Source organism: Ochlerotatus camptorhynchus, unplaced genomic scaffold (assembly GCF_037179485.1).
Source record: "Ochlerotatus camptorhynchus isolate MF236.1 unplaced genomic scaffold, CSIRO-AGI_Acam_v1.1 ptg000633l, whole genome shotgun sequence".
NCBI classification, from domain to species: Eukaryota; Metazoa; Arthropoda; class Insecta; order Diptera; family Culicidae; genus Ochlerotatus; species Ochlerotatus camptorhynchus.
The window spans coordinates 597,604-612,233 of NW_027041112.1; the positions used below are offsets into that span (position 1 = coordinate 597,604).

Below are 14,630 nucleotides of genomic sequence, written 5' to 3' on the forward strand. Positions count from 1 at the left end.
TTGCCTGTGAATCCTGGCAAAATCTGGGTCAATCCAAGTTGGCTTCCGTTGCAGATTGTTATCGCCAGTAGGTCAGTGTTGTTGTGAGGCTTGTCTGTGTTAAGAGCTTTTGGGTTTAAATATTTGAATGATAAGGTTTGTAATGTAATTTTGTGATACAAAATAATATAGCGCATTTCACGCCAAAGTAGAATAGTCTATAAAAAAATGTCGGTCATACTGGAGAAAATAAAAATTAATAATTTCCAAAGGTGGCACCACTAGTTTGCCAATATGATATTCTTTTGTAAAATGTAGCACTTGGTTACATTCAAGGTGATCAATTTTCAATTTTGCTGGGCTGAGCGAAACAATTTCTGAGGATTTATTTTTTAGAGCAGGTGTCTACTTTGGCGATAAATGCGCAATTCTTCGTTACACACAGCGTATCGTTTTTTTACAAACTTCAGGTAATCATAACACATCCTGACGCAGTAGGTCTCTTTCTTTCATTCGTGTTGTTTTCAGAAATCAAAATCGATCGACTTGCTATTCGAAAACACGGCGTACACGGCGAATGAGAACGACCCGAATTTGAGTTTAGCTTACTCATAAATCACATAAAGTGCATGAACTCAGAGATGAGTAAGGTCTGTATCCACGATAATCCGGACACATCAAAACTTAAGAAAACCGAAGACAACATATCAAGAAGACTGGCAACTTTGCCTGAATCCAAGTGACAGACACAGTAGCGCTGCAATCAACCGAAGGTGGAAGCAACGCATAGAAAAATGAGCAAATACACAAACCTTTCTTCTGAGGATGGAACCTTTGCTATTCAAATCTATATGGAGCATTTACTTTTGAGCGGCAGATGACGCGAGTGTACCTGTCTCATACCGGTTGTATGAGGAAATTGAAAAGTTGCCTGTCTTCTTGATGTGTTGTCTTCGGTAAAACATAAATTTCGCTTTATGTTTCAATCGTAGTTTTCTATTTCAAATTCATGGGATATGATTTAATAATTCAAGAAGTCAAAACATTGTTATTCGGTATTTGCATACAATTTTCGAATTTTGCGCCTAACTCCATTTATTAGATTTGACGTAACTCTGGACAATTTGTCGGTTTTGCGGTTTTTGGTACAATATTCACTTGATTTGCTTCGTACCACTCCATCACAGTTTTAGCATAATGGCATGATGCCAAATCGGGCCAGACCGAAGGGTTTTCTTAGTGGCTTTTGATAAAGGGTAGCAACCGCTTCTGCAGGCACTCTTTCTGGTAAAACTCTTTGTTGATTGTGCCTGTAGTGATGAAAGATTTCATCTTTCGGCCACACGTACAAAATGGTTGCCAAATATGGTATTTTTTTGGGAAATTTCGCTGCCTTCTTCGATCTGAAATACTCAGCTGTAGCATTTTTGGCCATAGTAGAATAGAAAGCCAGCTGCTTGAAATCCTCCAGGACATAAGTTTCGTTAAATAATTGCAGTACAAACGTTCTAGCCTCTTCACAGCAACATGCAGAGCTGTGCACTTCTCCATCTAAATAGCACCGCAGCTGATCTGCGAGTGCACTGAAATAGTAGTAGTAAAATTAACGTTTATTTGCTGGTTTTTTTTTATGTTTCCACATTTGGTTTAACATTTCAATTGGTTAGCCTTTGGCTCTTCATCTTTGTTCTATCCATATGTTCCGTCGAGCGGTTACCAGGCCCTACGTTGTGTTTTAATGTTTTTCCGAATCCACGCACCTTTTAAAAGAAAAACAACCGAATTTTTGATTTCTTCCCTAACTGAGAAACATTTCATGTTCCATGCAACGCTTTTATTTCATGCAACGTGACGATCAAAACTGCGACTAATTGGGTTCTTTAATTTTGAAAAATATATCGGTTTTTATGTATCATCTGAAAGAGCTTTGTTTTCTGAGCACAGCGATATTTTTTTCGAACCCACACACTTTCATCTCGATTTTTAAATCAATATTTAAAACAAAATAATAACATCACTGTTTGACACTAAACTGACAGCTCGCTCCCATACAAAGTGACACCGAGGGGCGCTAATAAGTTGATTTTTGCAAATGTAATCATTCTTATTTAAAATAGTTCCAGTGTACCAAAATTGATGACATTTTGGGTTTGGATTCCATTTCTAATGCAGATTACGAATATGCATTTACCTCAATACCCTTAAAGAACCCAATTGGTTATTCTAATGTGATGATTGCGTTTAGCGCTAATTTTCAGTATTCTCTGTTTAAGGGCTTGTATTCGTTTGAATTTAAAAAAAAAATTGATAACCTACCTACTTGAGCACAGGAACCTACCTAACTACTTAAACTAGGTTGCCAAATCACGAATGATCTGGTGGTTTAATCGTAGACAGGCTACTCTGAACCTTTCCAGCGTGGGCGTCTTTCGCCCCTCGAGTGCTTGAAGACCGGGCAGGTGGTGAATCTCAGAATTACGAGTTCGCGGTGGACTGTTAAGGATCGTTCTGATGATCTTGTTTTGGATCCTCTGAAGCTTTAGGTGGTGGCACTTAGCACAACTCTGCCAGATTGGCATACCATACTCAATAACCGGCAGAATGATCTGCTTGTGGACAGCAAGCTTGTTTTTGAGGGACAGTGGACTTCATGTTTATCAGAGGGTAGAGCGACCTGATCAAGATGTTACACTTGGTGGATGTCTTGTCCACATGGGATCGGAATAGCAATTTGCTATCGAGGGCGCAGACCAAGGTAGACTACTTCTCTCGACCATTCAATGGGACTGCTATCAAGATGGACCTTGACGTTAGTAGGTGGACCAAGCCGAGGTGAATTCGAGTGTGGAAACAGAATGATTGTAGTTTACTCGCCAGAGCACAGATCACTCGACCCTTATAGATGATGGAGGTGTCATATGCGAACATTGACAGGATACCACCACCCGGCAGGGAAGGAACGTCTGACGTGAAAATGTTGAATAGGATAGGCCCAAGCAGGCTATCTTTAGGGACCCCTGCATCAACGTTGAACGTATTAGAGAGGACATTGTTCAAGTAGACCTGGAATGATCTGCCCGACAAGTAGTTTTTGATGATCTTCACGAGGTAGATCGGAAAGTTGTATCTATGCAGCTTGTAAACTAGGCCATCACGTCTTCTCAACATCCAACAATGCCATAGCAGATGTTTTTGAAACGGACTTGTTCCGCCTGATGATGTTAATAACTCTACTAAGTTGGTGGATCGTTGAATGACCTTTCCTAAACCCGAATTGCTCCTTGAGTAAGATGTTATTTTCGTTGGAGCAACCGGCTGAGTATCAACTTTTCGAATAGCTTTGAGATGAAGGACAAGAGGCTGATGGTAATGGTCGGATCTTTTCCAGGTTTGCGTATTGGAATCACTTTGGCTAACTTCCAGCAGGCAGGGAAGTAGCCAAGCTCCAAACATTTGTTGAATATAACGGTAAGATGGTTGAAGAAGTCAATACTCAAGTTTTTCAACTCGAGGTTGACTACACCATCCATACCCGCGGCCTTCATGTTTTTAGTGCTTCTAATAGCTGCTATCACCTCATCAGCCGATATTCTACTATCATCATGCACTACTACGGGGGTGTCAGTGACTCTAGGTATTGCCTCCAGTACGGCAGACTCACCATGGTTTGGCCAAGATTATGTGAAATCACAAAATGTTGGCCAAGAGCATTGGCCTTTTCAACTGGGGTTAATTTTGCCGCCGTCGTGTTAGCTTGATGATGTCTCTTCGGAGGTCTGTGGCCGAGCCGTCCCTAATGTTGGTTTGCTTGGGGTAGTAGACCGCGATGATGGTGAGTGGACCAAGCGATGTGCTCACCTCAACTCCGATGGCTTCGATAGTTTTCAGCTGGAAGCTTGGTAGTAGCCGGCAGCTGATGTGGTGTCTAGCAGCGATGGCCACTCCCTCTCCTCCGGTCATGCCTCGAGCTTAAAGTCGGGAAGGAAGACGTTCAGCTCGGGTTTCAAGTGAGTCTCGATGATGACGGCTATGTCGATGTGCCGTTCGTTGAGAAAGTCAACAAACTCGATGTTTTTGCTCTTCAAGGAGCAAGCATTCCAATTTACGATCTTGATGGCTTCTCGGACCATATTAGTGACAAGGGACGAGGCAGAATGTAGCTGGTCAAATCGAGTCTTTTAGGTGTGCATGATGATGATGACCTAGGCCACGAGCGTCTCAAGTTCCTCCGAGGTAAACGAAGAATTGTCGACAGGCTCACCTGAGACAGCACTAGCGTATGATAAACCAGAGGCGGTGGAGGAACCTGGAATTGGCTGGGCCGCAGCAGCAACGAGACAATGTTGAACTGTCCGACTGTTGGGAACCATTTGTATACTCGCAGGATTAGTTTGTTGGGTGTTGAGCGAAAGCGGGGATAGGTTCGGAACATGTCGATGGGGCTGGAGAGCTGGGTACAGGACTTCCGTGAGTGCAGGAGGCGAACGATGATTACGAAGGCGACCGGGCTGATTGTTGATTGTAACCTTCCAACGGATATTCATGAACTTCACTCGCTTGGGACATCCGCGATTAGAGGCTTGGCGGTTTCGCAGTTGACACACGTTGGCTCGATGTCATCATCTTGCTCACAGGACGCAGTTGAGTGAGTTCCAGCACACTTGCCGCAGTTTGTCTTCATATGGCAGTTTTTGGTGCCATGACCGTAGGAGAGGCAGTTCATACACTGCGTAACATCACGATGTTGGGGTTTGTAATGCGCCCAACTGATGATGACCTGAAACAGGTCCCGGATTTTGGATCTGAGAGCCGCAAGACAGATGGATCCCTTCGTGAAGTGCACTAAGAACAACTGTTCACGGAAGCTGGAGTTGTGGTTGGAACGTCGGTTCATCGCACCATTTGTTTCGTGTTTGCAAGTTCAAGTAAACTTGCCAGAACGCGAGGGTTGCGACACATCCACGGCGCAACGCGACTGTACAAAACGAATCAAAATCGAAACGAGAACTCGAGCGAAAATACGGACTGAACAGCTCAACAGTCGAGCAAAGAGTGATGATGTGTGCGCTGAAATAAAAGAGATATCGACTTATAACCACCAGGGCGTCACAATATCAGCTTTAATCGACCAAATCGATGCGACGAAGAGACTGCTGGCTTTCTTTTTCTGTTAAAGTCGAACAGCTTCGCAGCGTTCTAGAACCTCAGTCGGCGTGCACAAACAAATCAGTGTCAACATTTCAAAGGGGCGTAATTGTATTTGTAAACAATGACTTTAGCCGTCGATTTCTCGTGAATTAAAACTTACTCATGAATATTAAATGACACAAGCAGGTAGATGAATGTTTCCTTTACCAGCTAGCATTGTTAATTTGGAGGGATGGACTTTTATTTGCGAGAAATCGATAACTAAAGCCATTGTTTACAAAAGCAATTACGCCCCTTTGAAATGTTGGCACTGAAATGTTAAATCGCTTGTCTCTCTTTCTCCCGTCGCTCCATTGGTCTTCCTTTCAAGCTTCGGTGAAACGGATGAGCGAAAGAGCGCTCGACTTTGATAGTTTTCTCTTTCATGAAACACATCAACACACACACATCATGACGTATATGACGGAAAATGAAATTACATATTTAAAGCATTTCTCACGTGAAAACACTTGAAGATTACACGTAATATGTTTAATTTATCTTCCATCCACATATTTATCTAAAAAAAATTAACGAAAACGGGACATAACGCATTTTAAACAAATTGAAAGAGCGGTGATTGAGTGTTCGTGAAAGGGGATTGAAAGCCATAATGAGGTTTCGTTTAACTAGAAAATCGACGTTAGTTACGTTGAAAGTGATGAGCAAAGCAACGACGAGAAGTTCCACAGCCAGCCTTTTCTTCTAAGCGTCCTGCTTTTTTATTTTTGTTTCTTGCTGATAGTCTAGCTAGGCGTTATAGAAATGCAGCGTCTCTTTTACTGTCATGGCAAAAATTGAGGTTAGGTTTTGCGTGCAGTGCTCTATAATCAATACCGTGAAACATTTCCGCACTGATATTTTCTTTCGGCGCAGATGATGTCCGGTAATTGAAAGTTAAGATTGTATCACAACATTTACACTAATATTCTAGCCAATTTCCGTGCGCGTATTGGACTGCAACAGCCTTTTAAGAAAACGTCGCAAGTTTTCATGTGTGTTTTGAATCAATAATTACGAAGAAACCATAAAACCTACAAGATTATTACCAAAGACACAAAGTGCATGGGAACTGCATGGAGCATGCTTTGTAGAACAAATAAATAAACAGTAATGACAGTTTGCAACTTAAAAACACCAAAATGTACGCAATTTGACCAGTTTTTTTTTTATACTTTCAACATACTTTTCAATTTTGATGTATCAGAACTAACTTTAATCGAGTTCCTCTCAAAGGAGCTTTGATGTATAAGACTTCAATCTTTCATTAGGTAGGGGAAATAGATGTAATGTCAGCCTAAATGCCCCTAATTTGGGTTCATACATAAATTCAGCAATCGACTAATCTAGATAAAATTGATAAGTAGCAGATTTTTAGCGATGGGCCCAATCTTAGATCTATAGAGCAACATTAGAGCCATTTCCCCAATGTTAATCAGAAAACACATTGAAATTGAAAGCTAACCAAAGTTGACTATGAGTCAAAACATAGAATGTTGAATAACTTACTTAGCAGTCATTTTCAACCCTATGTTTCATGGGTTCATCAAATACCCTGTATATGAAAAAACATGAATGTTCCGGGAACAATAGGGCTCTCAACCATTTTAATTAGCAGCTCGCAAACTCGATTTTATGGGTGCGAATACAGCTTTAACTGCAATATTTATTAGCTTAGGTTAGCATTTAATTCATTTAGTTATAATACTACTTCCAATTATTCGGTTTGAGCGTATGGGATATTAATGCCTAACCGAAATCCTCGTATGTGAAGCAATCTGCGATAAATTTCAGGTTATACATAGTTTCTAATAGTATTTCATATAAACTTACGGCTGGGATCTTCTAACTGTGATAACTATCTGTTATAGTTTAGGGTAAGATAGTTTAAGTACAACTTTAGCTGTAAGAACTGAAAAAACATAGTTTTAAGGCCTAATTTAATGATAATTACAATCACTTTACTTTACTTCTAACTTTCTTTTCACCTCTAGGATTTTCTACAGACAACCTCTCATCGGCCACGTCATTGTCCGTCAACTTTTACGTTTGACGGTTTAAGTCTTGGTAACACCGTTCGCCAGTTGAAGCGGTGATGTCGTTCGGTTGCGGTTACACCGCGAGGCAGTGCTGGCAGCAACAATGAAGATAGAGCCGTCGTATGACTTGTTGAAAATCTTCAATTGTCTCCTGTCATTCTTGTTAAACCGCGTTGAATTTTGTATTAGCGAAGTGGAAAAATGACTTGGAGTGTAAAGATACGATTGTTGCTGTTTTTTTTTTGGATCTTAAACGCGCTTTCGAAACAATTTCTAGGCCCTTATTGTTAAGATCAATCAAGCGCTTTGAAATTACGAGTAGGGAAGAGCGCTACTTCGTCGTAATCGCCCATTTCCGTTCTATCGAGCAGAAATCATCAATAATATCAATGATTTCACCATGCACAAAACAATAATACGTTTGTTCCGATGCTTTAGTTCATTAGCTACGACATAAATCCTATTAGAGCGCATTGTATGCATATTTACGCTCATTGTTCTCAAAACAAAAGAAGCGCTCCTAGCGCATCCCCTTTTTCTCCATTTATCCGTAGGACGAAGAAAATCTAATGGCGTTTCAATGCGTTTGGACGGAATTGAAACGCGTAGGACGAATTTAGAAGCAAGAAGCAGTGTTAGATTTTTAATAATATCTCAACATTGTTTGACTCTTTATCAAATCCAACGGTACCTATGGAAAGGTGGATAAATATAAAAGTTATCTTTGATGAAAACATTCCATGTTTTGTTCAAACGCTTTCCAAAACGCGTGGTAAAGTGCGGGATGTCCTTAGTAGGACGGAGATTAGATCAAAAACCCTGCTGCATATAAATGGTTTGAAAGCTATTTGTCTGACAGAACTCAACGGACTGTTTTTAATGATTCTGTTTCCAGTCCCGTGGGGAATAACCTTGGAGTGCCCCAGGAAAGTGTATTAGGGCCCCTGTTATTTATTATGTATATTAATGGCTTGCGACGTGTCCAACATACGCTAGTCCTTCTGCTGTATTGTCAAAGATAGAAGCAAAATTTATTCAAATGGGTCAAGTCTTGAAAACTAAGCTTTCACGCAGCTCCAGCTTGATACCCAATAAAAAAAATCCTGGGTTTCTTGAAATTCTACTCAAAACTATCAGGCTTCACATGAAATCTAAAATCCCTCAGAACTACTATCTGAAAGATTTTTTTCTCCAGAACTCCCTTGGAATGAGGTCCATAGAAATTATTATAATATTTCACGAGCCCTTAAAGCTGTGCATGGAATTTGACTGCAAATTCATGAAAATGTCTTGAAGTATTATAGCTTTTAAGTCCAGAACTAGCTAAAATTTACAAAGGTGTTTATGAGATACTAATTGAATAAGGCTAAAACATCAAACATTGATTTGGTGTGAAAAAATGAGGCATTCAAATAAGATCCATCTACAGTTTCATGATTAGTGATTTTGATTAACCATTTAAAGCTCTGGCTTGAATTCGCTCAAATCGCTAGCTCGAAATAATCAATTAGTTCGATTAATCGAATAATAATCGCACATATGTACCATGTTTAACTTGTGATCAACCTACTTATAACCTCTTATAACAGCTTACACTCAAAAAAGTCCACACGTCTGATCGAAGTGTTTAAATACTTGATTTTTCATATGCACAATCACATTTATTTTAAGTGTATTTCACCATGGTTCAATGTGTTCTACACGTTGATTTCTAGTGTTTGAAACTTTGAAATATTGATAATCTTCTCTATCAATTTAATTGTATTGCACATTTAATCACACTATTGTTCAAAACAGATGGATTTGAAGTGTTTTGCATTTCAATGCGATGTGAATTACTTGTTCTGCAAGGTAAACATCGAAATCATGAGTTGTGACTTCATCCTTATCAACCAGCCTCATATATGAGAACAACCGTGGCCCAGTGAGATCGAACGGAGACTTCGGCAGCAGCACACCCCAACAGTCCAGGATCAATATTCCCAAATCAGACCCATTAAAAAAGGCATGTCCTCTAGCAGCTTTGTTTATATATTTGTCGATTCAATTTTGGAGTCGGTAAAGTAGAATATTGTACGACACTGAACTATGATGTGCAAAGCTATTGATATCACCATGTGAGGCACATGGACTCCAAGTGACAATTCGAACCAATAGTGTTGAGGCATAGTTCACAGCATAAGTTTCACACATGAAATGGATGTGTATCACAATAAGTGCTTAATTAAGTGTGAGACACATGATGAAGACGTGTGTAATTTTTTGAGTGTACACATCGACCCATATGGGCGAAGCAGCCGATGCACAGAGGAGTAACTGGAACAAAAACCTGGCCAAAATTATATTCACTGGTTTTGAGCAATTTTCTGCTAATATATATTAAAATATTTAATAATAATAGGTTTTTGGACTTCTGTTAACTTTAAATTTTAAAAACCATCTACTTAGAAGTGCATATCTGGCCTTTCATCATCCATACGAATAAAATAAGTAATGGGTTTTGAAAGTAGGATTTTTTTATTCTTCTGCTTAATATAAGGATTATTTAACAAAAAAAAGTAAAGAAATTAGCCAAGAATCATTGCCCTGAAATAAAAAAATAATAAAAATAACGAAAGTTTTAATTGCGATTTCTTACGTTCGATTAGTTAGAATCTTTGTATTGAATATTGAGTAGTTTGCGGTTACCGTGCACAGATTCTGCTTTATTTTCATTCGTTATCGCCAGCTATAGAGATTAGTGACGTTTAACGCACGCACACTAGCGGGAGCAACGCCGTGTAAAGTTGTTTATTATTTTCCTCTGGCTAACCTAAAAAATGTATGAAAGTAGATCGGTCAAAATGAGTTTGACATCGATTTGTTATGTATTTTCCTCGGATATTCACTAACATACTCTCACATATCGCACCAATACAACCGGACATGAAAATCTCTATGACGCTCTGCTAGTTTAGCTTGAACGGACCTATTTGTATGTAAAATCGAATGGGTAAATGTGTGTGTGTGTGTGTGTGTGTATGAGAGAGTATTACAACCAAATGGCACTCGCTAATTTTCAAAATTTACAGTTTCTACATGAAAAGTGAAATACTTTATGGGGTAAACGGTCTGTGATAAACATTGAATTACAAGGCAAAGAAACCTTACTCTAACCTTAAATTATAAAAAATTAACATGGTTTTTCTAACGTTACACTCCTTTAAGCTAGTACATCAATTGAGGTACTAGATTTAAAAACTTAGCAACATTAGTAAAATGATGCTGGCCATGGGTATCAAACCGGGAGTAGTTTACTGAAGTGTAATTTTAATCTAGTACCACAATTGATGTAATAGATTAAAGAAGGACAGAAGTATAACTCGGTAAGTTTGTCATAGGTATCTGCAGAAAACCGTTGTGCTACGGAAGTTTTCTAGAAGTATGACCTTATTTTTTTTTTTTTTATAATTACTTTATTTGTACAGGCTCAATCGAATAAACTTTACAGAGCCGAGTTATTCTTTGCGTTATACATTATTACTGTCTTAAATTTAAAGTTAAAGGAACTGGACCGAGTACTCGCGGTTGTCTCGAGGTTAGTGGAGATTTACAATTTTTTGGATGGGAAAAGGGAAGAAGGAGGTTTGAAATGTGGTTTACGATACAACTATTTAATTAATCCTAAAGCATGAAATTATTTCTATTCACCTTGAAAACAAACATTGAAAAAAAAACCCACACGTACAAAATACAAACTAAACACAAGGTTAATCAAACTTACAATCTAAGGTTAATATCCTTAAAGTAAACATATATGAGTTTCATAAACTCCAGATCGCGTCTAGCCAAAATATCCCGAACTGGAACATTAGGTTGTCTACCTCGAGCCCGAAGGGAATCATAAAAATGTGATCTGACTCCACGATAATCCGCACAAGACCAAAGGATGTGATCAGCGTCCTGGTAACCTTGTCCACATTCACAGAGATTGCTGTCTCCCAACCCCACACGGAACAAGTGAGCGTTTAGACAATAGTGATTGGACATGAGACGAGACATCACGCGTATGAAGTCTCGACTCAAGTCCAACCCTTTGAACCATGCAAACTTCGACACCTTAGGGATAATTGAATGTAGCCATCGTCCCAAGCTCCCTTCACTCCATTGATGTTGCCAGCTAACGAGCGACTGCTGACGATAAATAGAGAAAAATTCACTATAGGCGATTTGTCGATCATAAATGTCGCCTTCCATAGCGCCCACCTTCGCAAGTGAATCCGCCTTCTCATTGCCCAAAATTGAGCAATGCGAAGGGACCCACGCGAAGGTGATGATGAAAGAGCGCACGGATAAAGTACTAAGCAGTTCTCGTATTTTCAAGAGAAAATACGAGAAGTGCTTTACCGGCCTAATGGAACGGATAGCCTCGACAGAACTGAGACTATCCGTAAAAATAAAGTAGTGGTCTGAAAGAAGTGAAGCAATAGTTTCCAAAGTGTAGTGAATTGCTGCCAGTTCAGCCACATACACAGAACAAGGAGCTTCAAGTTTTCGAGAGGCGCTATGAAATTCATTAAATACACCAAAACCAGCGGACTCCTCTATTAGAGATCCATCTGTGAAAAACGTTCTTGCAGAATCAACATGGCCAAACTTTGCAGCGTATAATGACGGAGCAATCATAGAACGATGATGCTCTGGAATTCCGCGGATCTCCTGCGTCATAGATAAATCAAAATTCACTGAATTGCCGAAATCGGAGAATATTACACGATTGGGAATATTTCTTGAAGGGCTGACATCCTGTGTTAAATATAGGTAGTACAAAGTCATAAAACATGTTTGAGGATTTAGCTCCAGAAGCTTCTCAAAATTTTCGATCACCAGTGGGTTCATTACTTCGCAAAGGGTGAGGAGCCTCAGAGATAACTCTGAAAAACGGACGGATAGTGGCAACATGCCCGCCAGCACTTCTAGACTCATCGTATGAGTCGAGTGCATGCATCCTAACGCGATACGAAGACAACGATACTGGATCCGTTCCAGCTTGATGATGTGCGTTTTAGCTGCCGACTGGAAGCAAAAACTACCGTACTCTAAAACCGATAAAATCGTTGTCCGGTACAACGTCAGAAGATCTTGTGGATGGGCTCCCCACCACGTTCCGGTAATTGATCGAAGGAAATTGATCCTTAGTTGGCATTTTCGTCTCAGATACTCAATGTGGGATCTCCAGGTGCATTTGGAATCGAACCAGACCCCAAGATATTTAAAGGACATGGAATGAGTGATCGGTTTACCCAAAAGTTGAAGCTTCGGTTGTGCTGGGCTATGCTTCCTAGAAAAAACGACCAACTCAGTTTTCTCCGTGGAGAATTCGATACCTAGCTGAATAGCCCAAGTAGACAAATTGTCCAAGGTATCCTGTAAGGGTCCTTGCAGGTCAACCTCTTTTGGCCCTGTGATAGACACTACGCCGTCATCTGCAAGTTGTCTCAACGTGCAATTGTCACTAAGACAGACATCAATTTCTCTAACGTAGAAATTGTACAAAAGGGGGCTTAAACATGAGCCTTGGGGGAGACCCATGTAGCTAAATCGAAAAGCTGTAGAGTTTCCATGAGACAGCAAATTGTACAAAAAATTATTCATTAATGGAGACAATCCACAAGCGTGGAGTTTCTCTGAAAGAACTTCAACGGATACTGAATCAAAAGCCCCCTTGATATCCAAGAACACAGAAGCCATTTGCTCTTTCTTAGCAAAAGCTAACTGAATTTCCGAGGAAAGCAACGCGAGACAGTCGTTCGTTCCCTTACCCCTACGGAAACCAAATTGAGTATCTGAAAGAAGGTGGTTCGTCTCAACCCATTTGTCGAGGCGAAAAAGGATCATTTTCTCCATCAATTTCCGAATACACGACAGCATCGCGATGGGCCGATACGAATTGTGATCCGACGCGGGTTTATCAGGCTTTTTAATGGCTATCACCCTTACTCGTCTCCAATCGTCGGGAACAATATTGAGCTCCAAAAACTGATTGTACAAGTTCAACATGCGCCTCTTAGCGACGTCTGGGAGGTTTTTCAGCAAGTTGAACTTGATTCTATCAGATCCCGGGGCAGAATTGCCACACGAAAGGAGAGCGAGTGAAAGTTCGACCATTGAAAAAGGCTGACTGATTTCGTCTACCGAATTCGCGGTTTCGCGAGGAGTCAACTGCGACGGCACGGAATCCGGACACACTTTTCGCGCGAATTTAAGAATCCATTGATCCGAGCATTCCTCGCTTTCGTTGTTAGTAGACCGGTTACGCATTCTTCGCGCCGTACTCCAAAGCGTATTCATAGACGTTTCGCGCGACAATCCGTCTACAAACTGCCGCCAGTAACCCCGTTTTTTGGCCTTGATGAGGCTCTTGAGTTCGCGTTCAAGAGATGTGTATGCGTCGAAATGCTCGCGTGTTCCGCGTTTCCGAAAAAGTTTAAACGCGTCGGACTTTTTACGGTAAACCTCCGTGCATTGTTGATCCCACCAGAGCGATGGTGTTTTCTTACGAATAGACGATCGCGGCACCGGTCGTGTTTGAGCTTGAAGTGCGCTGTCGACGATGAGATTAGAGAGGAAATTATATTCCTCCAACGACGGAAGCTCTTCCACTGACGATACTGTATCGTCTATCGCGGATTGGAACTTAGTCCAATCAATGTTACGGGTTAGATCATACGCGACGTTAACGGATTCTGACGAGTTGAACCCACTGGCAATCGAAATTTTGATCGGCAGATGATCACTACCGTGCGGATCCTGGATTACATGCCAAGTGCAATCCAACGATAGTGAATTAGAGCAAAAGGTGAGGTCTAATCTGCTACCATTCGAGGATGGACCAGCCAAACGTGTTACTTCTCCATTGTTAAGTATTGTCATGTTGAAGTTGTCGCAGAGATCATAAATCAAAGTAGAACGGTTATCATCGTACAGCTCCCCCCAGCCTGTACCGTGGGAGTTAAAATCTCCCATGATCAACCATGGAGCGGGAAGTACCGCACATATGTCGAAAAGTTGTTTGCGATTAACAGAGACTCTAGGAGCAATATATACAGAAGCAATACAAAGGCTCTTACCTTTAATGGTAGCCTGACATGCGACAACTTCAATACCGGGGAATTCGGGAAGATTCATTTTATAGAAGGAATGGCACTTTTTGATCCCCAAAAGTACCCCTCCTCCACGTGAATCCTCACGATCCAATCGAATAATGTTAAAATCATAAAAAGGGAGATCAATTTCTGAAGAGAGCCATGTTTCACAGAGGGCAAATGCATCGCAATTATTGTTATGGACTAAATACTTGAACGAATCTAATTTCGGAATAAGACTTCGACAATTCCACTGTAGAACAGTGATCAAATCCCCGACCTCGTTTGGAAAATTATCCAT

At 40.5% G+C, this 14,630-nt stretch overlaps 1 protein-coding gene across 1 annotated transcript in view; it reads left to right on the forward strand.

The window, feature by feature from the left end:
- The window catches only part of Atg1 (serine/threonine-protein kinase unc-51-like protein Atg1), a 162,516-nt gene that overhangs the window by 25,952 nt on the left and 121,934 nt on the right, over positions 1-14,630 (forward strand). The gene's annotated exons all lie outside the window — the stretch shown is intronic.